We start from the raw sequence: 10,992 nt of genomic DNA on the forward strand, positions 1-10,992 counted from the left end.
CGCAGTCCGGGAGCCCTTGGGGGATGTCTGACTGACAGCTTAGGCCTGCTCCTGCTGTGGAGGCAGGAGAGGCTCCCATCACCACTGCTGCGCTCGCCAGCCATGAGCCTGGCTTCTGGCTGAGCGGCGCTCCCCCTGTTGGAATGCACTGACCACCAGGGGGAAGCTCCTGGGTTGAGCGCCTGCCACCTGGTGGTCAGTGCATATCATAGCAACCGGTCATTCAGCAGTTTGGTTGATTTGCATATTAGCCATTTATTATATAGGATTATTCACTCCTGTCTTTATGTTCTTGTATATTCTTATCTCAATCTATTGTGCTGAGATAAGCATAGATCTTCTTATATCTGTCTCTCCTTCTTGGTGGGGAGCCACTTAGCTTGCAGACTGACTTATTCACCTCTTTAACCTATAAGAACACTGAAGCAGTTCTGAACACATGTACTCAGTGAGTGTAAAATGAATAAACGCATGAGTGAATGAATGAATAAACTTAGGCTGTTTCTGTATGTCTCTGTTATACAAATCAAAGTAGATTCAATATATTAACCAAGTATTTGTAGACTGTGGCTGGTGAAATAAAATATAGGAAACTCTTTTTCTTGTGCTTTGTGTCTCATAGGCCTTTCAATTATGGTGCAATATTCTCATTCACATGGAAAAGCCACTGGTCCTATTAAATTACTATATTATTATTATTATTATTATTATTACCTGCTCAGTTCATGTTTTTTGCATATGCTATTTGACTCCATATTTTTATCCCAGGTTAGAAAGCTAATTTGGATAAGAAGAAATCATTATAAATCAACTTTCATGGTCACTAAGAAATAAATGTATTCTTTGTGTTCGCAGAGGGGAGGCCTGCTTCATTTACTCTTTTCTCTTGATCGATGCTGTTTTCTAATGCCTTTGTGGTGATAAAGAGGCTGAAAGGTGGTGGGAAAATCTGGGTACTTTCCTTTCTGGGTCACTTTCCTTTCTTTACAGCCGTGTGCAGATCGTGTTTGTACATATTGTGTTTGCGTTATCTGTGTTGTTGTTTTTTATCTTTGTAGAGCGAGGACATAATTGTCTTTCTCCTACATTTTTCCTACTGAAATAAGATAACAGAAAGAAATAGAAATACTCTCCTCTATGTACTTTATTTAAGGAAGTTCCTGTTTATAGTCTTTCACAGCCTCCCAAACACAACAATATTTGACGTTAATAATTTTTCACAATATTTGAAAGTTGATAATACAAATCAAAATACCTGTGAACTTACTAAAATGTCTAATAAAACTAGTTTAATGCTCTCTACTTGTCATATATAATTGGTAAGTGAATCACAGAACCATTGACTTTTAAGGTTATAACAGATCACAGACCTGTTTATCAAACCACATTTAAATTCTTTCTTTCTTTAAGACAGATTCCTTTCTCCTCAATCCTGTCACTGCCTTTAATTCAATCCCTCCTATTTCTTCCCATCTCCTCTTCATCAGACACTCTGCTGCTGCCTCAGGGCTCCACGGGTCTTGTCGCTCCTCAGCTGTCATGGTTGTCTTTAATCATCGCTTTGACCACTCCTCTTTTCTTATCCTTTGGTGACTTCCTAATGTCTTATATGTTGCAAAAATCTCCTCACCTCAGGCTTCAGAGCACTTCAAGGAGAACCACACATCTTTGTTTCTCCTTCACCAACCCAATCCTTGCCTAAATCTCCTGTCACCCAAATTTCCTCAGTTTCTCTCATTAGTTAGTAAAGCTCGTGCCCTTGATTCTGAGCTTTTCCCAAAGTATCATTTTGCAATTGGGAATCCCCTTTTCTCCCAGCTAATTATGCAAACTCTTAACTATTCATTCAGAGACTCCATTGCTGCAATAGTTTTCTCAGATGATCTTTCTTTACTTTGGACACTGCCTACATTATTTTGCATCTCTTTTTCATCCTCCGAAGTTGTATTTTCTTTTAATGCACTCATTAAATAATATTCAGGGATTTCACCGAATCTGCATATAAGACTGTCCTTTCATGTACTTTTAGGTTTATTGTGTTGTCTCTGTCATACACATGTAAATATTTTCCAGTTATCAGTTGCTTAGTAACTACCACAACAACTAGTGGCTTAAGACAGCAACCGTTTTACTGTAATACATTCTATAGGACAAGAATTTGAGAAAAGCTCAACTAAGCGATTCTTCTTCCCATAGTGACAGCCAGGATTACTTCATGGTGTCCATCTGGTGAATGGGTAGGTTTGGAGGGTCCAAGATGGCTTTACCAATATGTTAGGCATCAGGAATGGCTATAACACTGGACCCAGTTGGGACTGTTGACTGGAATGCCTATATGTGGCTTCACCATGGTAGTTTTAGAGTAGATAATCCTCTGATGTGGCAGCTCCAGGCTTCTGGAGAGAGCATTACAAGCGGCTCAAGTAGAAGCTACAAAGTTTCTTAGGACCTAGTCTTGGAATTTCTAGAACATTACTTCTACAGCCTCAATTGGTTAAGCAAATTATTAAGTCTAGGTTCAAATAAAGGTGAGGGAAATTAGATTCAACCTTTTCATGAGAAGGATAGCATAAAATTAGCAGCCATCCTGATATATATATATTTAACATTTTGGTATATGTATATGATTTTTATAATAATTTCCTGATTTTAGGAGACAATATTGAAAATAAAGAAACTGTAATTGTACATATAATGCATGTTAAGTCAATAAAATATTCAAACTTTTAAAACATGTCCCTACTTTTACCGCCCTCTCATAACATTCTCAGCAATTTTTTTTTTAGCTAGATAGACTGTAATCTTCTTGGAAACAGTATATATTTCATTTTTATATCCCTAGCAACTGTCTTGGAGCTTGGTACATGGCAACTTCTCAGTAAATATTTATTGAATTGAATTAGTCCTAGATTTTGAGGCTGTCATGGCCAACTTACTGACTTCTATGAATATGTTGTAAGGTAGAATGATATGTAGAGAGAAAATCCAGCCTGATCAAGGGTAAATCCAATAGGAGGTACTAGCACATATGCCAATTAATATAGTTCCAGGAAACACAGGTCATGGTATCAGTAAATCTTCTTCGTCTTCCTTCATGAAATAGAATGTTCAAGGGATTATCTATTGAGCATATCTATGCCTAAATTACTACATGAGCTAAATAACAAACATTTTATATTCTGACAAGTGTTTGTTATTTTGTAGAAAAGAGGAGCAAACAAAATGATTCTATTATGGATCTTTGTCATTAGAGGAAAAATAAGCTAATAGAATCAATAGTAGGAATCAAAATATCTTTTGTTCAATTCACAACTTTTAATATAACAAAGTAAATTAAAATAGCCTTTTAATCTTGGCTGAAATTTGCTTTTTAAGCTGTGATCTTGTGTTTCTCTGTTAATTTCAAATTTAAAGAACTCTTGGCTGATGAAACTGTTATATAAGCACAGGCACCGTTGTTCAATGTGTAATGTTAGAATCAGAAACTCTGCTGCAATTCTCTTGGAAGGATGGCTATATTTTGTAATTTGTTTTAATCCTGAAGCAATTTCATGAGATATGTCTTAAATTACTAAGTTTATTTCTAATTTTTTTCTGTATGTATTAGGAAAAAAATCAATTCTTGTTTCCAGAAGTCCTAATTATTATATCAGTTTGTCTCTGCTATTAGGATAATGCACTTAAAATTATTTTAAACAATCATTAGGATTTACATAATTTCTTCTCATTTTACTAATATTACTGGCAATGCTTGGTTAAAGCCAATTTAGAGAACTGAAATTAAAAATATATATATAGTGCTATATATTTCTATGACATGCTTTCCAAAGACTTTTCTGTTCCAGTTTTGCTGACTTGAAAACTAAGGCATAAGATGCTAGAATAACTCACCAAGGTCATTTAAACAACAGTAGACCTGGGAAGATTATTACTATTTCATGATCATTCTGTCTCTTCCTAATTTCTCTAGTTCTCTTGTCCGCCTTTAAATACCTTTTTCAACATTAATGAACTTAATAGGCTCTTACATTTACTACATTAAATTTGTAGTCTATAGTCTTTTCAATGTAGACTCACTATTTTACTGAAAATTTGTTTTAATTGCTAGCTATTTCTATATTCTTTGTATTTATAGTCTTTTCTCATTGTAAATTATTTCTTTACATGCATTCATACAAACTCCAAATATATGTGGTTTTTATTTCTAATTTTATACTCCTGGCCCCTCCTTCTCCCTAGAATTTGGAAGTAACTTAGTTTTCTGCTGATTCTTTTCTTCCATTTGGCAACCATTTTATTTCATTGTTTTTGAAGTGATGCAGTAAGAGAAAAAATGGCTGCCTTTTGTTTATTTCCTTGTACATTAACATGATGACATCATCAAAGATATTAGCTAGAATGTACATATCTTTAAAAACCCAAAGGTGCACAGTAAGTCAGAAACAGTCTGGTCTTTTGTGTTTCAATGCCCCAAGGTTTTGTAGCTTTGGCGTAGCTTTTGATGCAGAGGGAAAAATGAACATGGACATTTGGGAACAAATACATTAACATTGTGGCATTTAAAACATATCTGAATATGTTTCAGTGTTAAGAACAAACCACCAAAAAGCATTTACTTAAGTTATGAAACATTCTAAATCAATATCTAACCCTGCAAAAAATGTTGTAAAGAATGATATTAAATCATTGTATTTAGAGACTGGACTTTTTAGCCATTCTTGCCTATTCTGGCTTAAAATTATTTTTAAAATCTTCAATTGTTATAAATATTTCCAAAAATAATTTGTTATTGGAAGTCTAATGCAGGTATATAAATTTGCTATTTTTGAAATTATTGAATTATTTATAACCACTATTAAAATGTACTGTATATCTAACTATACAGAATATTTGTTTTTTGATCTTCATTTATGGTGCTTCTGACTTTTCTTTGTGTGTTCTTTGTTGCATTTTGCATTATTTGTCATAAGATTTCCATTGGGATTAACAAGCAACAAGCTTTCAATTACCAATTCAATTTAGATAAATTATTAAAAGTGTAAGAAATATTTTTAAAACTAAATTCCAATAGCTAATTTTATTTTTAATTTGGAAAACCACAATCCTTTTTCAAATTTTGAGAAATAATTTTAGGTGTTTATTTTTTAAAGTATTTTAGAAAGGTAGTCTGATTATACACATACATGTTTGTGTGTATCTATATATTAATTTAATATCTACACAGCATAAAATTCCTGTATACGTTGAGTAGTCAGCTCTGAAACTACTTGTTAACATTGAAATCAGATAAGGTAAGCCATATGCTTTACTGAGGTAAGCTGTCTAAAATAAGTTACTGGGATTTTAAGAATTAATATGAACCACATGTTCTTTAGATCTTTAAATTGAAATCTTCATTGTTCTTTTAAGTCAGCTGTTCTAAGGATGTGTCATCTTTTGAGAAGATAAATTAATCATCTGCCTCATTTATATACATCAATAAAAGAGATTCACCCTCTCATCTACTTTGTCAAAAGTAATTAGAAGATCTCTATTTTTATTCATATATAGTATCTATTAGTGACTGAGATTTTCATAGAGGAGATTTTGAGGGAAATGGACACTTATCCTTTTGAAAATAACCTCTGCCAAGGAAAAGAAACACCAGCAATCTAACGGTTAAAACATACTGTCAAATCATTCAGTTGAGCAAGGCTCTTTAATAACATTTGTACAAAAGTACTTTCAGAAAGCAGAAGATAGGAAACAGCTTTTTGCTAGTTCCCCTTCCTTAAATAATTATTCAGCCTCTTATTAAAATAAAATCTGGTTAACTTCTTTTGAATGCTGGCTCAAAGGTTTTCTATCATGAAAAAAATCTTGTAAAGGGATTTCCATAAGTTGTGTTGCATTAATGACTTAGAGCAGCTTCATCGTCTGTTATTCCTTCCTCCTAGCAGACCTCAGCTGATAAAAATATCCATAGACACAGTGAAGTCAGTGGCATGCCTGGCTTTCTCAGACAAAACTCCCATGTGATCACATATAGGCAGCCTCAGTGAGGCTGATGCCGTGCAGCTAGCAGTAGGTAATGAGTCTTTGTGCAGAGTGAAGCTCTTGTCGCTGAACAATAAAGCATACGGTACCAGCAATAAAACACAGGGCTGGCAAATTTAAGAAGATTCCGCTGAACCAGGAAGAACAGTGCCTTTGGTGATGCTGACACATATTATAAAATGATAATCAATTTCTTTGGGATTCTAATGAATAAAGACTGCAAGGACTAAGACTACAGCTATTTGAACAGGTCAGTGATTTTCTAAATTACTCCAGCACTTCCTTGTGTTTGATTGGATTTAAATTAGAATGGGCTGATGTGTGCTTTGACTTAAACAAAAACTTTGCAAGATATTTGCAGTGTGTCATATGAAGGATGCACTTGAATTGACCCAATGTGATTAAATTGTTGATATAGTCAGATGGGATAGAGAAATGCTTATATGATTATAGTAAACTGAAAAGTTATTTATCCTTTTTAAAAATTTATGGGTAAGAGAAAAATTCCTCCAATAATTTCTAATCTCTTATATATGCAGGAATAATATAAAGCAGAGTACTACTAATAAATAGCTCAAATAAAAAGCTTAAATTTATTTTTCCAGTATTAAAAATATTATATTGAAATACTTTACACGTCTTATTAATTGGATGAAATATCATTCAGAATTCATTAATGTCTTTCGGCATACTGCAAGAGGAAGGTTTGGAATATTTAATTATTTCGATAAAAATGTTTTAAATAAGAATTTTGAAATGTTAGTAATGCTATCTATCAGAACAATGTATTTTATATTCAAATATAGCAATATATTATATATCTATATTATTCTCTTGTGTGCCTTTTATTTTTCATGTTATATTTCCTTTGACAAATGGGAAATCTTATTGCATAAAACCTTTTATTTCATAGATATTATTCACTCACTAATGGAAAAAACAAATTAGCTTAATTGTAAAAAGAATAGATTAATTATGTAATGATGCATAATTCTATTGGCTCACCATTTAAAAAAGATGTGCCTTCATGAGTATTTATAAAAATATGTACACACATGACCTTCTGTATCTAGAAAATAATCACTTCCTAGGTTTATGAGCAATAGAGAAGTTTGTGTTTTAAATAGAGAGATTGCTGTGTGTAGGAAGACAGGGGAAGAAATAACTCTAACAAATAATAGCACAACACTGAACATCTTTGCCAAAGACAAGCATTACTGCTACATGAACCTTTAGATTGAAATACATAGTTTAACTTTGCTCTACGTTTTCACTGCTGTATTATTTTAAAGACAGCCCGGGATCTAAATCCTTTATAATTAATTTCTTGGACACCATTTAGGATGATTGTCTTCAAGACACTGGGGCACATTTAATATTTTATGGAATTATTCTGGTGACATGATGTATTTGTATAATGACTAAAATAAATGTATGCCTGCAAAATGCTGTTTAAACCCACAACCAAAAGAAATACCCAATGTCTCTTGATTATGCGTGCAATGCTATGTATTCCAGTGGGGGGAAAAATCAGCTATGTTTCAAAAACAAGGGAAGTCAATGAAAAATTTAAATTGGCCTTCCACATGTATTGCAATGAAGTATTTGACTTATGTGGGTTTCCTTAGTTACCATAGTTGATGTGACACCTTCTTTTGGTGGGGAGCAGGGAAAAGCAGGACTCTAAAACAGAGTCAAAAAAACACACACACTTATCCATTAATAGACCTGGGGGGCTGTGATGCTGCCAGCCCCGGGGAAGTCCGTACCCACTGCCCCTAGCCCACTGCAGCCCTCCCGCCGGTGATTCAGGTATTCTGGCAGAGCTGCAGCTCCCAGCCCTTACCCAGCATTCCGTTTCAGCCGCTGGAGGACTGCCCGAGCCTTATGCAAATGAGCCAGCTCGGAGGCTTTGACTGCAGAAGCAGAGGAGGGGGGAGAGGGAGTTCAAAGGTCACAGGGCTGGTGGAGAGCTGGATCGGTCGCCTGAAAGGAAAAAAAAATGCACTGGGCTGCTCTGCAGCAGTGTTTTGCAGCAGTTAAATGAAGTGTGCTTTATTTCTCAGAGCGAAGATTTTACAGCGTGTGCCGTAGTCGTTTAAAGTGCACGCAGGTACGGTGGCAGATTTCCTGATGCGCCTGATTTTATTTCTATGGAAGACACTGCATGAGGATTGGCTATTTTCATTCATTGCGGAGATTAGCAGTGCCTTCTCCCTCGAAGGGTTCCCTTAACTAGTTTATTCTTTAGATCTTGATGTTTTCTGGATTTGAAACAGGGGTGTTTTGTTCAAATGGAATAATTTCATGGGAGAAAAGATTGGGCTTGGGCGTTAAATAATTACATTTGGGGGGAAAGTTTTTGATTGCAGAGCGATACCTGGGTTGAAACATCTAGGACTTACAACTTTAGAGGATTTTCACACTTGTAAGAAATGTATTTTCAGGAAGAACTGGGTTCCTAGCCTCCTGTTCTTGTGAGGTATCTGGAATTAAATAACTGAGCTCTTTTGTTCTTATCCCAGACAACATCGTGACAGTTTTAATAAGTTATATTTTCATTTCATTTTAAGAGAGGGTGTCAGTTTTGAGAGTCTTTATTCTACATTTTATTCTACATAAATGCCTTATCAGAGAAATAATTTCTTATTTTGGTGTTGCATCTTTTAAGTGCCTCTCTAATTTTCCAAATTGTTATTATTTTGGGGAGGGGGCTTTTTAGACTATACTATTTTGAATTCAACATGTTTAACTTCCCATGACATTTTCTTTTAGTTAACTCAGATAGTAAAGTGATCCCCATAAATGTTACAGGCAGGACAAGTCTTTTTTTTTTTTATGCACTAAATATCCCACTTTTGTAAAATGTGTGATTACATCATGGCAGGATCTGACCTGTGCCAAACAAATGTGTACTCACTTTTGTTGTTGATATTGCTTTTTTATTTCTAAAACATATTTTAAATAAATTTAAAGCATGATTAAAACATGTTTATCCATATCATTAAAATTTTAAAATATATCAATTCAGCAGTTACAATGTTTGCCAGCCCCTCGCCCGCTGCAGCGCCGGTGATTCAGGTATTCTGGCAGAGCTGCAGCTCCCAGCCCTTACCCAGCATTCCGTTTCAGCCGCTGGAGGACTGCCCGAGCCTTATGCAAATGAGCCAGCTCGGAGGCTTTGACTGCAGAAGCAGAGGAGGGGGGAGAGGGAGTTCAAAGGTCACAGGGCTGGTGGAGAGCTGGATCGGTCGCCTGAAAGGAAAAAAAAATGCACTGGGCTGCTCTGCAGCAGTGTTTTGCAGCAGTTAAATGAAGTGTGCTTTATTTCTCAGAGCGAAGATTTTACAGCGTGTGCCGTAGTCGTTTAAAGTGCACGCAGGTACGGTGGCAGATTTCCTGATGCGCCTGATTTTATTTCTATGGAAGACACTGCATGAGGATTGGCTATTTTCATTCATTGCGGAGATTAGCAGTGCCTTCTCCCTCGAAGGGTTCCCTTAACTAGTTTATTCTTTAGATCTTGATGTTTTCTGGATTTGAAACAGGGGTGTTTTGTTCAAATGGAATAATTTCATGGGAGAAAAGATTGGATTTGGGCGTTAAATAATTACATTTGGGGGGAAAGTTTTTGATTGCAGAGCGATACCTGGGTTGAAACATCTAGGACTTACAACTTTAGAGGATTTTCACACTTGTAAGAAATGTATTTTCAGGAAGAACTGGGTTCCTAGCCTCCTGTTCTTGTGAGGTATCTGGAATTAAATAACTGAGCTCTTTTGTTCTTATCCCAGACAACATCGTGACAGTTTTAATAAGTTATATTTTCATTTCATTTTAAGAGAGGGTGTCAGTTTTGAGAGTCTTTATTCTACATTTTATTCTACATAAACACCTTATCAGAGAAATAATTTCTTATTTTGGTGTTGCATCTTTTAAGTGCCTCTCTAATTTTCCAAATTGTTATTATTTTGGGGAGGGGGCTTTTTAGACTATACTATTTTGAATTCAACATGTTTAACTTCCCATGACATTTTCTTTTAGTTAACTCGGATAGTAAAGTGATCCCCATAAATGTTACAGGCAGGACAAGTCTTTTTTTTTTTTATGCACTAAATATCCCACTTTTGTAAAATGTGTGATTACATCATGGTAGGATCTGACCTGTGCCAAACAAATGTGTACTCACTTTTGTTGTTGATATTGCTTTTTTATTTCTAAAACATATTTTCAATAAATTTAAAGCATGATTAAAACATGTTTATCCATATCATTAAAATTTTAAAATATATCAATTCAGCAGTTACAATGTTGATGGGAAGTATTGCACCAAGTCAGCATCTGTCTACATCACAGGTTGTATGTGTATGAAAATATTTTGGAAAAATAAAGAGGCAAAATAATGTTTAGTCATGAAATTACTGTTTGATGCTTTTATATTTGCATAAGACATTTTAAAATGAATTTTATGAAGCTTACATACAAAGAGCTAGCACATGTTTAGATAAACTTAATTACTTTCTTTGCACTGAAGAGTGTTAATTTATTATAATGATTAAGACTCGGTAGTTTGGCAACGATATCTTTTATTTTAAATTAGGAAGGGGGTGTGGATGGTGGATCAAAACAGGGGGTTGACCAATGAAACAGTGAAGGGCAATTATTCCAACTGTCTATGAAATCACTTTGCTGTAGTCATGCAGGTCCAGATTCTCACCCTTTGTCACTCTATGGGGACATTATGACATTTATCCAGGATCCTGAGATTAATTTAGGAAAAGGAATTCATGTTCTGTGTGGTTTTTAAAAATGCAAAAACTGCCAATTTTTTCTAAACTTTCTCTTTTGAAACTTTCAATAATGACTGCAGCTAAAGGGGATATATTTCAAATAAATTGTTTTTTTCTTATGTTGATTGCAATATCCTGTCCTCTATTTTAAATAACATATTTGTAA

The 10,992-nt window shown here is 34.8% G+C and overlaps 1 protein-coding gene across 4 annotated transcripts in view; it reads left to right on the forward strand.

Moving 5' to 3' along the window:
• Nucleotides 1-10,992, forward strand: part of CSRNP3 (cysteine-serine-rich nuclear protein 3) — a 195,230-nt gene that overhangs the window by 103,958 nt on the left and 80,280 nt on the right. Inside the window, exon 1 of one of the 4 annotated variants that reach the window (XM_014545388.1) lies at nt 8,132-8,149. The exons of 2 other annotated variants lie outside the window; for them this stretch is intronic. The gene's annotated coding sequence lies outside the window, so the exon portion shown is untranslated. Of the gene's footprint in view, nt 1-8,131; nt 8,150-9,341; nt 9,419-10,992 lie in introns of those variants that run through there. One more of the 4 variants, XM_014545384.1, reaches the window with a different exon arrangement.

The sequence above is a fragment of the Myotis brandtii genome, unplaced genomic scaffold, assembly GCF_000412655.1.
Source record: "Myotis brandtii unplaced genomic scaffold, ASM41265v1 scaffold112, whole genome shotgun sequence".
Classification (NCBI taxonomy): domain Eukaryota; kingdom Metazoa; phylum Chordata; class Mammalia; order Chiroptera; family Vespertilionidae; genus Myotis; species Myotis brandtii.